A 14,512-nucleotide genomic window follows, 5' to 3' on the forward strand; every position below is an offset into this window, starting at 1 on the left:
AGCACATTCAGTATAAACGCCAAGTCCCAGAACGGGACAGCAGCGGGGCGAGAGGGTCTTATTCATCTCAATTCTCGCAATGATTTAATGACCAAAGGGTGTTTGCCCACAAACAAACCGCCTAATGGGGCATGGCCCATCGCTATATCATCGATAGGGATGTGCTCGAAGCCGAATACCCTATTCGGAAAGGCACGAATAATGACTTCAAAATGAATAATGGATTTATCCGAATAATATACAAAATATTCGTTTGACTAAAGCAACATTGAAAAATGAACATATTCTAAATTACAACAAATTTATGAATCTGTGCAGCCAATTTTTCTATAGTGTAAACCTTATGAATGAAAATGTGCACAGTGTGATTTCAGATCGGATGGCTGCGGTCTCGACTCCGTTTGCAGTCTCTGTTAATTGTGCGCGTCTGGAGCTTGTCAGCATTCACTAAGATATGACATCATGTACACTTTCCACTTCTTGAAATGTCTATGTTAATGTATCACATGATTCACACATGATTCCTATTTATTTATTTATAGCCTAAATTCCTGATCTTAAATGATGATTTCACAATGGAGCTTAAAGTGGACCACATTTATATTCACATCAGCGATTGATGTAATTATCTGGTAAAGACTTTATTCAAAAACAATTAAAATGCTCCATAAAGGTTTACATGCTCCATATAGTATTCATCTATTCAAAATATTCCTGCTTATGTAAAACAAAGAAACTAAAACTTGCATCTTTTTTCTTCTTTGTTCTTCTTTAAACTGTGATCAATTTGAGAATGTTAAGTGTTCTTGAGCTCTGAAAAGGCGCTGTATAAATTCAACTATTATTATTATTATTATTTAACTAAATAATGGTGTCCTATCGTAAAAATTCCTGATAGACTTATTTGACTTTCACCTGTTTGTAGGCTATGTTGGTTATTGTATTTCTTTAAAGCTTGAATTTGTATTTATTATTCACTGCAAAATTTGTGCTTGACATTTTACATTTTGCTTGACACCTCCTGCCTCCAGAATGATGTTGTTATTTATGGACAAGCAGATATTAATATCAGAAATACCAGGAGAAACCAAAGTTAACAACATACTCCATAGTTAATGTGGCCAACAAATTCAGCTTCATCTGGTAAGAAATAAATAATCATAATATAAATAAATAAATCATATTTTAATTAAATAATAATTGTAAAATAATAATAATGATAATAATAGTAATAATACTTATTATTATTATTAGGCTAATATTGTGAAAAGGCATACACAAGGCATATTTTATTAATAGAAACTGTAAACGTAAGAGTAACATTTATGGGTGTTTAATTTCGTTTTAACCCACTTCTGGCTTAAACCCCGCCCACACCCAGTTCTATCCGAATACAGAGACAGATACAGATAATTTTATCATATGAACAAATACAGATACAGATAATGGCTTCCCTGCACACCCCTAATCATCGACATACACTTTGAGTGTGATGCAGTGAGCCCTGCCTCCAAATGCTCTTGCTAAAAGTGAAGCATCATATGAAAAGAACAATGCACTGGGTCCACACCTCAGAAGGAACACCAGTCAGCGAAAACATGCCATTCCAGGACATATTGCTACCGTGTCGAGGGGGCTCTGGCCTATAATATGGCTTCGACCACAGGCTGCAACAACCCATCTGTGTTAGACGAGCCCAGTTCAGGGGATGCCAGATCGTGACCCGTGCCTGCAAGAGCAGATCTCTCCTCAGTAGAATCCTCCATGGGGGGCATCCAACAGCTCTAACATCTCCGGAAACCAAGGGCGGTTGGGCCACTCCGGCACAACCAACAGCAGTTTGTCTGTCTTCCCGAATTTTGCACAACACTTGGTGTTGCTAACTAATGGGAGGGAAAGGATATGTGCATGTCACTGGCCATTTGTGAGCTACAGTAGGCTGTCCAAGTTCACCAGAGCCTGTGTCGGAGTACCAGAGGCTACAATGCGTGGTCTCAGGGGAGGCAATCAGGTCCACCTTGGCTTCCCAAATACGTCCCAAATCCTCAGAACAGTCTGGCTGATTCCCTGATGTGAGAGAAAATCTGCACCGCAGTTCAGGTGTCCTGGGATGTTCGTTCATGCAGAGTAGGACGAATGGCATGTTTTGACCAGCTGGTCGTGCAGCTTAAGGAAAAATGGCACCGCAGAGCAAGAAGTGGAGTCGATAAGAACCATTCGTTGAGTCGAAAATGCAAACTGGAGCATCTCGACCACTCGAGAAAGAACCCGCATCAGCTCAGCGTCAGAGACTTTTGAGTAAAACTCAGCCTCACCTACAGATGCTGCGAGCGGCTGAAGACGCTTGAGATATAGGCGAAGAGGTGCACAAGGCTTGCACTGGCGACAAATCATCCACAAACCTTCCAGCAATCTATATTCTGCAAAGAAAGTATGGAGGGAGGGAGAGAGACCAGTGTCGTCCTTCAGAAATAAGGTGAGCCATGAGCAAAGTGTCATGAGTTTCATGTGTTCACAGTGAACTAAATCAGTCTGACCGAGCGCCGCTTCACCGTGAGCTTGGCCCAGGCATATAAAGCAGATCTCGTACCCATCAGCCAGTGGGATATTTCGCTCACAAGGTGGAAAACATTTGGAAAACAGCATCTTGAAAAATACATTGATGAGCAAACGGCTCTTTTATGTGTTTTACACTTAATAAAACACAAACACAAGCAGGGAGAAAAATTTTATCCACTCACTGTTAAGGTGTGCAGATTCAACGACAAAGTGAAGATTCATGCTTTCATAGCACAATTATGTTATCATGACCCTAAAGAGAAAAATTCTGATGAAATGGCCCTTAGCTCTGTGTTTATTTACTCGTGATGACACGCATATCAGGGGCAGAGTATCAAGCACCATCTGCTAATGGATTGATGTGATTTTATAGGGCTTTAGAGATTGTCACTGCTGGGAGGAGTTTCCCATAGCATCAGCTACTTTTTGATTGTTTAATATTAAAAGTCTGGGACAAGGCCAAAACAGGCAATTCTACACTTAAAATGTATCTGAAAAGTATTAAAAATAAATTATGAAGGCCTGGTGAAATGTTTTCAATTAAGTTTTAATGAGACATTTATAAAACAACAACAACAATGAAAAATGAAATGTGTATATATAAAAATTAACCCCTGGAACATGAAAGTGCTTGAAGTTAAAGAAACACCCATACATGAATTGTTCTTTATGGGGAAGAGGGATGGAATCAAACTCTGGCCTGGATCAAGCAATTTTACAGAAGTGTGAAAACAGCCTAAAACACCAGTACATGGATGTTTTTTTTTTTTTTTTTAAAGAACTAGGGAATAAAAAGTTATTTGTAGAACTTTGTCATTAGATGGTAAAACCCTTTTTGGTTCTAATTGGTTCCTTTTTAGGAGTTTAGCACAAACATGATCACATGGAGAATTGGCAAGGTTCAGATTTTTCCCCACCCAAATTCAGACCCATTGTGCTAAATTCTGCACCATGTGGGAAATGTTCATGCCAAAAAACACAGCATTCAACTGTAGTTTCAGCATCGTCCACTAGGGGTTTGGAATTTCGGAAAGCATAGACAAATTTTAGAGCAAAATGTTTTTTCCTGTCGCAGATCTCCCTTGAGATCAGTCTGTGTAGAACACAAATTGGTATGTGTGAATGTGTTAACATGCACACGAGACACTGATAAGTGCTAAAAATCTCTTTATTAAAAAATTGTTTGCTTTTGACCTCCAAACTTAGACATGAATGCAATGCTTGTGCACTTTGGATAGGCCAGTAAGAATGCCGGTAAAGGTGTATACATGCAACATGAAATCAGGGTAACAAGCAAAAATCTACATGTGCCGATCAGTTTTGGCTTAAACAGTTTACGACCTTACCCTGATAAAGGAAAGCAGTTTAAGGCTCTCACATGACTGCATACATTTTGGCTTATTAAACATACTCGGTGTATGAATGTGCACGTAAATGCACTCTATGAGTTAAATAATAATATTATCTAACTGTTTACCTCACCTGAGCAAAGTTTTACGATCTCACTGATTTGGAACAGAATTGGTTTTGCTGGCTCTTGCGAGCTTCTCATCACGGGAGCCTTTAAGTTGTCAATCATTAGGCTAATGATGGGGCAAAAGGGTGAGGGTGGAGCTAGGTTAATGAAGGACTAACAAACAATCAGGCAGGAAGTCTTTCCTCCTCAGATACCTGGTGCTTCTGGAATCAAGGCCAGATGTGTTTTGGGGGAAAGGGTCTCAGGGAAGTGCCAATGCGAAAGGTCACACGCAGCCAGCATATTTACTTCTCATTGCGCACAGCTGTGGCTTCGATCTACCTACTTTGACCTTTGAACCCTGACCTGGTTGTAGCCCTCTGTAAGAATGTGGGGCTGTTGTTTACTCTGGGTCTTTTTCTCAAGTTAAGCTCCCAGTCCATTTTGTTTTGAAGACCATAACATGCGTTAATCCAAATCACAGGCGACTAATTTCAGTATCTAAGTTGAAAAATAATCAGGGTTTTCTTCATCCATTTTCATTCGTCTATCTGTCTATCTATTTATCTATCTGTCTGCCTGTCTGTCTGTTTCGTTCGCAGTTCTGCCACAAAACTCTCCTATGGGCGGGGTTAACTGAGATGAGTTCTCATTGGTTATTGAGTCTTTGACTGACAGCTTTTTGACCTGGAAGAAGAGTTCAGTCAGTGGAAGGGGCTCTGGTTCAGTTTTGTGTGTAAAAGTGGGATAATCTGCAAGCGTCATCATAATTCATGAATGTTTAGTGATATATATGTAGGCCTTTGCTTTTGTATTATATTTGTATTTTTTTCTCCTAATACTGTTGCGATAAACTTTCAGGAGCAGCACTGATGAATGCTGTCATCAACGTCAACATCAGCAGGACACTCGAGGCTGCCTGAGGTAAGTCAGTATAATTTAGAATAATTATCTTAAAGTCTAATAAAAGTTATTGCTAGTCTGAGTCCCTTAAAGACAGGGAGGGATTGTTTTTTTTGGTGGAAACCTTGTACTGTAGTAATATTGTAGCAACAATGAATGTAGTAACCATGTTTTTTTGTTTCTGTTTTTTTTTTTTTTTTTTTTTTTCGGGTAGTAACCATGATTTCAATTATAATTAACCATGGTTTTACTCAAGGAGCTCTGGATTTACTACAGTAACCACAGTTTAACTATGGTATTATATGTAAAACCATAGTAACAACAAAATTGTTGGGCCTCATGTATTCAGATAGAAGACAAAGGCAGGCCTAACACAGTCGTAAAACCTAACTCAGGCCCACATACCAAGTCATAAATCTTACTGATAAAATTGCGCCAAAATCAAACAAAGGGAGTCCAAAACAGACTACAAATCCCACGAAGCCTTGCTCACTAAAGGATCGAACTCTCAACTCCTATTGAATGAGGCACACGACAGAACGCACCTCAACCATGACATCATCAGGAGTAGAAATACCTCTGAAATGCTTCCGGGATTTGTTTCCAGCAACTTTGCTCGCCGTGTGTAGACGCAGCTCATCACTGCTCTCAGGTGTAGCCTCGTGGCACAAGGAAGTAACGTACGACTTGAAACTGTGGCCATACAATCTCCATCTCACTGGATGAGTTGAGATTACTCTTGTGTTCCACCGAACACTCTAACGGATCCGAAGGAGACTGCCGAGCAATCCGCATCTTCATCCGTTTGCCTGCAGAAGTGAAGAGATAAAAGATTTCTCTTCCATCTTCAATCAAGTCGACGTCGCTGATTTCTCCGTCAACCTGCCGAGAATCAGCAGCCATACCGCCCGCCGACAGAGCGAGGAAATGGCCTCCCGTCATCACCCGAGCCTCAAGGAACCGAGTCGGAGTTAAAGGACGGATGAACACACATTCTACCTGTGTCCTCATGCGATTCAAGTAAGAGGTTTACGTCTGGGCAGAGATAGAATATTATAGTGTGTTATTCTTGTGTATCAAGGTTATTGCTTGTACAGTTTACGGACCACCGAGTCCGCTCATTGCGGTTAATACTCAAGGTATTAATTATCACAAATGAGATTTGCTGTATTGTAGTCCAACCACATTGGACTGTTGTGCATTTCCGCCATTGCGGGTGAGACCGGCAAACTGAGTTTATCCATTAAAGAACCAAAGACCGCGGGACGGTTTACGAGCCGTCCACCACGTCTCTGAGTGATAAACTAACAGCTGCTTTCTCTCCCACGATCGTGAAATCGGCTTTGGGGCTGTCACTTAATTCTCTCTCTCTCTCTCGTACTAACCACACACACGCGACCCCTCACAAACATTCTCGCACACATTTTTGGCTAGTAGATAGCTTTGTGATAAAGCTCAGCTTTGTCCCTAAGCTATCGTACAAGTGGATACACGCGGTAAACTGGTAGACGCCATTGACTGGTTTCTCTCCGCCCACATTCACGGCCATATTCTCTGGCTGGAAGTCTCGTGTGACATACTCTCCACGAGAGTCACGTCCGCCATTTTGTGCGCGTCCCTCCTTACACACACCCACACACACACACCCTCATGTGTTATAGGATTATTTTGGTTTCCATATCTAATCATTTCACTGTTTAATTTGTAGTTGTAATTCGGAAGTTTATTGACTGCATTGTATTCATTATTAATTGATATTACTGCAGAAATAAACTTTGTTATATTTCAAAGAGAAATGTTTTGTCACCTGCTGACGGGATGTCAGTGCTTGGATTCAAGCCTTCATTCATTGTTTTTTTTTTTTTTTCGAAAATCGATATTCTTCGGGTGTCGATTTTCCTAAGAAAACAATCTAATATTGAGACTGTTATACGATCTGGTTATTAGTCCCTGATTCCAGGGTGGTGCCCCGGCAATATTAATCCTTATTAATATTCTATTGATTTTTGATAATTGATAATTATCTTTGATGATTGTTGAATTTGAAGGATCAGTAAGCTAGTGTTAATTTTAATTAATGTTTCATCGATGTTAATGATTAGTGATAATTTTGATAATTGTTGATTTAAAGGATTAAAAAAGCTAACATTGATCTCATCAATGTTCTATTGATTTTAATAATTTATCTTTGATAATTATTAATTATTGCTGATAACCAAATCCGCTCCTAAACGTAGTGCACTACATTTACTGGAGCCCCATATGAGGTTTTAATGAGTTAGATTAAATTAATTAATTTAAATATTAATTAATAACTAAAGAATTAATTACCAATTATTTCTGATTGTAACACTGATCTAAACAACCAGTAAAGCCCTACAAATTTATTATTTTTATTATCATATAGTTTTCGTTTTCCTATATTATTTCTATGGTTTGACTATGAATACCATGGCTAAAATATGGTTACTATAGTAAAACCATGGTAAATGATGTGATTACTATGGTTTTACTACAAATACCTTAGCTCGACTATGGTTACTGATGTAAAACCATCGTTAATTTATTGCAAGGGAACAAAACTATTTCAGAAAAAAAGAAAAGAAAAAAAAATCCCTCCCTGTCTTATAAGGGGCTCCTTAGTGAGCAGATCAGTATAAGGCAGTTTGATCTTGGTATAGCCCGTTCTTTGATTATATTGTGTTTACTTGTTCATTAGTTGTCAGGACATAGTTATTTTAATCCGATTAAGGAATGACTTATATTTGTATGGATTTAGCAAATGAGAGTTTTGTCATTATTTACTTGTATGCCTTTCTTTCATGGAACACAATAGGCAGAATATTATAATTCAGTTTCAGTACAATTATTTTTTTTTCATACAATGAAAGTGAATGAGGACTGAGGCTGTCAGTCCCAAACATTCTGCCTAACATTTCCTATTGTGTTATGTGCTATTGTGTCATGAAAGAAAGACATACATATGGGCTTGAAATAAAATGAGCCTATGAGTAATGACATAAGACATTTTTGAAAAATAATTTTAAGAGTAGCCACATCCACATTCAAGAAAATTGTTTTAGAAGTAATCAAAAAACTAATAATATAAAACAAATACATTAATAATTTAGATCAGCCATTTGTTACATTGGAGTTCAAAGCAGTTTGTAGTGTTTAACTATAATCTCTTTTCCTTTTCATTAACAGCACAAACAAAATTCTGATGACCCAGATGATGGAGTGGTGTACCAGAGATCCATTGCCCCATATCAGACTAGAATCTTGCTATTCTGCACAGATAAATACATCCCCTGACATCACCTTTGAAAGGCCTGGAGCGCCGGACACTATTATACTGTGATATTATGCGGACTATGTTCTACTAAATTTGTTTTGAGATCTAGATTAAAAAACACAATTTGCAAGTACAAAAAAAAAAAAACAGTTACACTTCATTAGACTACACTAGACACTTTACATACACTTGTCTCTGACTAGCATTCTGACAAACAAATTAATACCAATGCCTGAAATTACACTCATTACCATATACTATAAAATGCATAATTGTGAAGGAAACTGCTTATGTGACTAATACTCCACTAGGAAGGACCCTTGCATCAGGCACATTTCGGCTGTGTCTCGTTTGGAAGGCTGCATCCTCCAGAGGTCACATTTGTCGGCCGCATACGTCATCGAGGCTGTCTCATTTCAGAAAAGAGAGTAGGACACTTCAAATGCAGCCTTCGAATGCGACCTCCTTTCACAGGAATTCGGAGGATGCATGAGGTGTACCCTTTGTGGGCACTCACAACCCACAATTCTTTGCTTCAACGGAAATGTCTAAAAAAAAAAAATGACACCAATTTGCCCGAAAATATGATGTTCAAACACAAGTAATGTTAATTCCCAAGTTGAAGTACCTCAGTAGATGGGTGCAGAGTATATAATATGTATTATTATATTAATATTGTAATGAACTGGCCATGGAGACGGTGTTAGGATCCATGTGCTGGAAGTTTATTATGAACACAAGCAAACAATCCAAATCGGCCGGCAAATAGAGGTAGTCGTTAAGCAAGCAGTATAATCCAATAAACCAAAAAGACAGTCCAACAAGGCAAACAAAACAAAGGGGTATCCAAAAAGCAGTAAATCCAGGAAAACAGGCAATGATCATAACATGAAAACAATCAGCAAAGGCAATGGAAAAACGCTTGGTAAGGCAGGGTAAACTGGCAATACTTCGCAAGTCAAAATGGAACAGCATGGTATTTATATAGTTTAAACAGGAAGTCACCAAAGAAGAAACGGTACAGAGTTAGTATTGGGGAGAGGGCTCCCTCTGGTGGTTGGTAGGAGGGGTAACAACCTTGGATGTTACAGACATCCTGGTGTTCTTCTACTGGGACATCCCCTTGGTCGTGGTGCTAGACGATTAGGATGGGCATGATGAAATTCTTGGATCAGGGACGGGTCCAATATGTCCTTGGCGGCTACCCATGATCTCTCCTCTGGTCCGTAGCCCTCCCAGTCCACCAAGTATTGCATCTGGCTCCCTCGTCGTCTTAAGTCCATGATCTCTCTGACCATATACGCTGGGGCTCCATCTACCTCCAGTGGAGGTGGAGGCTCAGAATCCGTGGTTCCAGAGCCAGACGCCGGGTGGACAGGTTTCAGCAAGGACACATGGAAGGAAGAAGAGATGTGGTAATTAGCAGGAAGCCCTAAACGGTAAGTAACTGGGTTTATTTGACTGATAATTCTGAAAGGACCCACATACCTTGGACTGAGCTTCCTGCAGGGTAGCCGCAACTTGAGATCCCTTGTGGACAACCAGACCCTCTGTTCTGGCTGATAGTTGGGATGGGGGCACCTCCGTCGGTCAGCCTGGAAGCGTTGTGTGCTGACCGCTCGCTGTAGATGGACATGTGCGCTGTCCCATACCCCCTCGTGTCACTTAATCCAATCGTCCACCACTGGCACCGTAGAAGGTTCTCCTGACCAAGGAAACACTGGGGGCTGGTAGCCCAGCATGCATTGGAAGGGGGTTAGACCCGTAGATGTATGAGTGAGGGAATTCTGTGCATATTCAGCCCAGGGCAGGAAATCGTACCACTTCTCCTGTTCACGGCTACAATAACTCCGAAGATATCTGCCTATCTCTTGGTTTAGACGTTCCACCTGTCCGTTGGCCTGAGGATGGTAACCAGAGGTGAGACTCACATTGATATTCAGTTGTTTGCAGAAAGCCTACCAAACTCAGGATGTGAACTGTGGACCTCTGTCAGACATGAAGTCTTCTGGTATTACATAGACCCTAAAGACTTGGTGGAACAAAGCATTAGCGGTTTCCATGGCAGTGGGTAAACCCTTGAGAGGGACAAGTCTACATGATTTAGAAAATCGATCTATTATTACCAGAATGGTAGTGTTACCATGGGAGTTTGGCAGGTCTGTGACGAAGTTAATGGACAAGTGGGACCATGGTCTTTGTGGTATTGGCAGTGGTTGAAGCAACCCCGTGGGCAGTTCTCTGGGGGTCTTGGATTGGGCACACACCTGACAAGACTTTACATAGTTAGTTACATCATGAATCAAAGTTGGCCACCAGAAGGAATTACGCACCAGGGAAATAGTTCTTTGGATGCGAGGATGTCCAGTGCTCAAGGAAGTGTGGACCCATTGGATAGTCCTCTGACGTAGAGCTTGGGGTACATAGTGCTTGGTTGGGGGGCAGTTAGGAGGTGACAGTTCATGCTGTTGTATCTCCTCCATGATGTCCCAACTAATCGGTACTATGATGACAGATGGTGGCAGAATGGACCCAGAGTGAGGTTGGAGGTAGGGTGGCTCATGTCTGCGTGAAAGTGCATCTGCCTTGCTGTTCTTGCTGCCAGGGCGGTAAGTGACTGTAAAATTGAACTGGTGAAAAACAATGACCATCGGGCTTGACATGGGTTCAATCTCTTGGCTGCCTTGATATATTCAAGATTTTTGTGATCGGTGATAACCTGGAAAGGGTGGACTGCCCCCTCTAACCAGTGACGCCATTCTTCGAGGGCTGCTTTCATTGAAAGTAATTCCTTATTTCCCACATCATAGTTACGTTCTGCAGAGTTCAATTTTCTGGAGAAAAAGGCACAAGGGTAAAGCTTGCCTGGTGTTCCGTGACGTTGTGACAGGACCTCACCAATCCTGCAATCTGAAGCATCTACCTCAACGACGAAGGGAAGATGTTTAGTATTGGAGCAGTCGTGAAGCTTGACTTGAGGGAGATGAAGGTCTGGTATGTGGCATCGTTCCAAGGCAATTTGTTGGGATTTCCCTTGAGCAATGACGTGAGTGGGGCTGCAATGATGCTGTAATTCCTGATGAAATGGCAATAGAACTTGGTGAAGCCCAGAAACCGCTGTAGTTCCTTGATTTTTGAAGGTTGAGGCCATTCAGTGACTGCTGTTATCTTAGAGACATCCATTTCTACACCTTGATGGCTGATATTGTAGCCTAGGAAAATGGTATGGTAGGTATGGAACTCACATTTTTCTGCCTTGAAAAATAGTTGGTGATCCTGGAGACGTGATAGAACTGTCTTGACCTGCTGGATATGTTGTTCCATGTCTTGTGAGTAGATGAGGATATCGACAATGTAAGCCACCACACAATGATTCATTAAGTCTCTGAATATCTCATTGATAAAAGACTGGAAAACCGAGGAGGCATTAGCTAGTCCATACGGCATGACCAAATATTCATAGTGCCCCCTGGTGGTGATGAATGCAGTTTTCCACTCATCACCTTCTCATAACCTTGTCAGAATACAAGCACTTCTCAGATCAAGTTTGGTATAGATCTTTGCCTCGTGGAGTTGTTCAAGGGCTGAGGGGATAAGCGGTAATGGGTAACGGTACTTTATGGTGACAGAGTTCAGGCCTTGATAGTCGATACAGGGACGTAGACCTCCATCCTTCTCTACGATAAGGCCGGAGGCAAGGACTTCCTCAATGTAATTCTCCATGGCGAGGGTCTCGGGCGTGACAATGCATATGCCTTGCTTCTCGGTGGGGCTGTATTGGACAGAAGTTCAATGGCGCAGTCCCATGGATGATGAGGAGGAAGTTGTGTAGCTTTGATTTTGCTAAACACCTCACTGAACTCTGCATACTCCTTGGGGATCGTGGGCTCCTTCTGTGATTCAGGGCTCTCAGTACTGGTGAGTATTAAGACAAGGCATGGAAACAGTAACATGGAGACAATGTTTGTGACAAACTTGATCATTGCGTGAGCTCACCTTGGTTCCAAGATATCGATGGGTCATGGATGGCCAGCCAGGGATGACCCAGCATAAGAGCATACTTGGGTGAGTTCATGAAATATAGTGAGATTTTCTCTACATGAAAAAGTCCAACCTTGATGGTTATCAGAGCTGTCTGTTGGGTTATGCCAGTACCAACAGGAGTGTTGTCAACAGTGGTGATGTTAATCATTGGGGAGCATTGAATGGTGGGTATGTTGAGTTCTTGGACAATCTACTGATTAATGAGATTAACAGCAGCACCAGAATCCACTAAAGCTGTAAAACTCTTTACATGATCACCAATGGAGACCCCTACAGGTAACAGAAAATTATGTGAAATGTGTGATACAGTGTTCATTGTACTCACATTTTGCCTTGAATCAGGAGAACTTGATTTCTTGTACGGGCATGCAGCGTTGAGGTGACCTGGTGAGCCACGATAAAAGCAAAGGTTTTTGTTGCATCGACGTCGGCGTTCCTCCATGGAAACACGAGTGTAAGCAACTTGCATGGGTTCGGGTGATACAGTGGATGCCTGGGCCTGTACTGAGACTGTAGAATTCGAGGTGAAGCGAAACTGAGGCCGTGAAGCATTCTGAAGCAGGTTATCTATCTTGATGGCCATAGCTAATTTAGAATCTTCAGAAAGATTCATACCTTCACCCTTGCAGGTCAGTTCCGTCCTGAGTTTCAGGTTAAGCCTTTTGTGGAAAACAGTCTTCAGAGCGACATCATTCCACCCACTCTGAGCCGCTAATGTCCTGAATAGAACTGCATTATCCGCTGCTGATCGATGACTCTGGTGTAGATGAAGTAGCTGAACAGAGATATCTTGGCCGCCCGCTGGATACACGAAGACTTCGTGGATTTGTTGAACGAAGTAATCAAATGAAACCTGGATTTGAGTATCTTTATCCCAAACAGCGGAGGCCCAATTGAGAGCTTTGCCGGTAAGCAGTGATATCAAAAAAAGAACATTTGCTGGCGTCTTGATCAAATGATTCAGGCTGATTTGAGAAAAATACCTTGCATTGTCGTAAAAACCCCGGCATTTTTCAGCAGAACCATCAAACTTATAAGGTAGAGCAAAGCTTACCGGTTTAGCATGGGGAGCTGGCAGTGAGTGAATGTATTGTGTTAAACATTCGTTGGCAACTCGTAGGTTGTTCAGCTGGTTTTGGTAACCCCTTAATACCTCGCACAGGTGTGCGTGAATGTGGCCTGGAGCTGTGAAACTTCTGCTGGATCCATGTTAGGCAAAGTATTCTGTAATGAACTGGCCATGGAGACGGTGTTAGGATCCATGTGCTGGAAGTTTATTATGAACACAAGCAAACAATCCAAATCGGCAGGCAAATAGTATAATCCAATAAACCAAAATAGACAGTCCAACAAGGCAAAAAACAAACAAACAAAGGGGTATCCAAAAGGCAGTAAATCCAGAAAAACAGGCAGTGGTCATAACATGAAAACAATCAGCAAAGGCAATGGAAAACCACTTGGTAAGACAGTGTAAACTGGCAATACTTCACAAAGTCAAAATGGAACAGCATGGTATTTATATAGTTTAAACAGGAAGTCACCAAAGAAGAAACAGTACAGAGTTAGTATTCGGGAGAGAGCTCCCTCTGGTGGTTGGTAGGAGGGGTAACAACCTCGGATGTTACAAATATATATTTAAAATAAAGTATTAGACTAAAAGTACACCTGTAAAATCTATTTTATTTTCTTACTACATCATAATAACTCTCCTAAAATTTACCTCATACATTCCCTTATAACGGAAATTTTTGTTCCCTTCTCACTCAAAGCGCTCGCGCTTGTTAAAGAGTGATGTGCTGTCATAGCAACCATGTTATGTTCCGTTTGTCCTACGAATGCCGTCTTGTTTAAATGAGATTTGTTTAATGGAGGACACTCGGCATACTGCAGCCTTCAAAGGACACGTCCTACCTAGCACGCAGCCTATGAAGCGAGACAGCCTTCATTTCACATTCAGGCTACAGCTGCTTGCCATTTCTTATATTAACATCCTTTATACTTATAAAAATATCTGAGACCACTTGAAAATGATAGACAAACAATAATAGTGTATTTGTTGGCTTATATATATATATATATATACATAATGTAAACTTGTCAGCTGTGCAAAGGGTAGGAATACAAAACTTTATCTCTAGACCAGAAACAGGTGAGTTTTATGGATGGTAAATTATGACTGACATTTGATGTCTGAAAATGAACATGCATGATCATTCTCTAGCTTGATTGTGCACTTATTGATGCTTGAAATGAAG

Source organism: Myxocyprinus asiaticus, chromosome 49, assembly GCF_019703515.2.
Source record: "Myxocyprinus asiaticus isolate MX2 ecotype Aquarium Trade chromosome 49, UBuf_Myxa_2, whole genome shotgun sequence".
NCBI lineage: Eukaryota > Metazoa > Chordata > Actinopteri > Cypriniformes > Catostomidae > Myxocyprinus > Myxocyprinus asiaticus.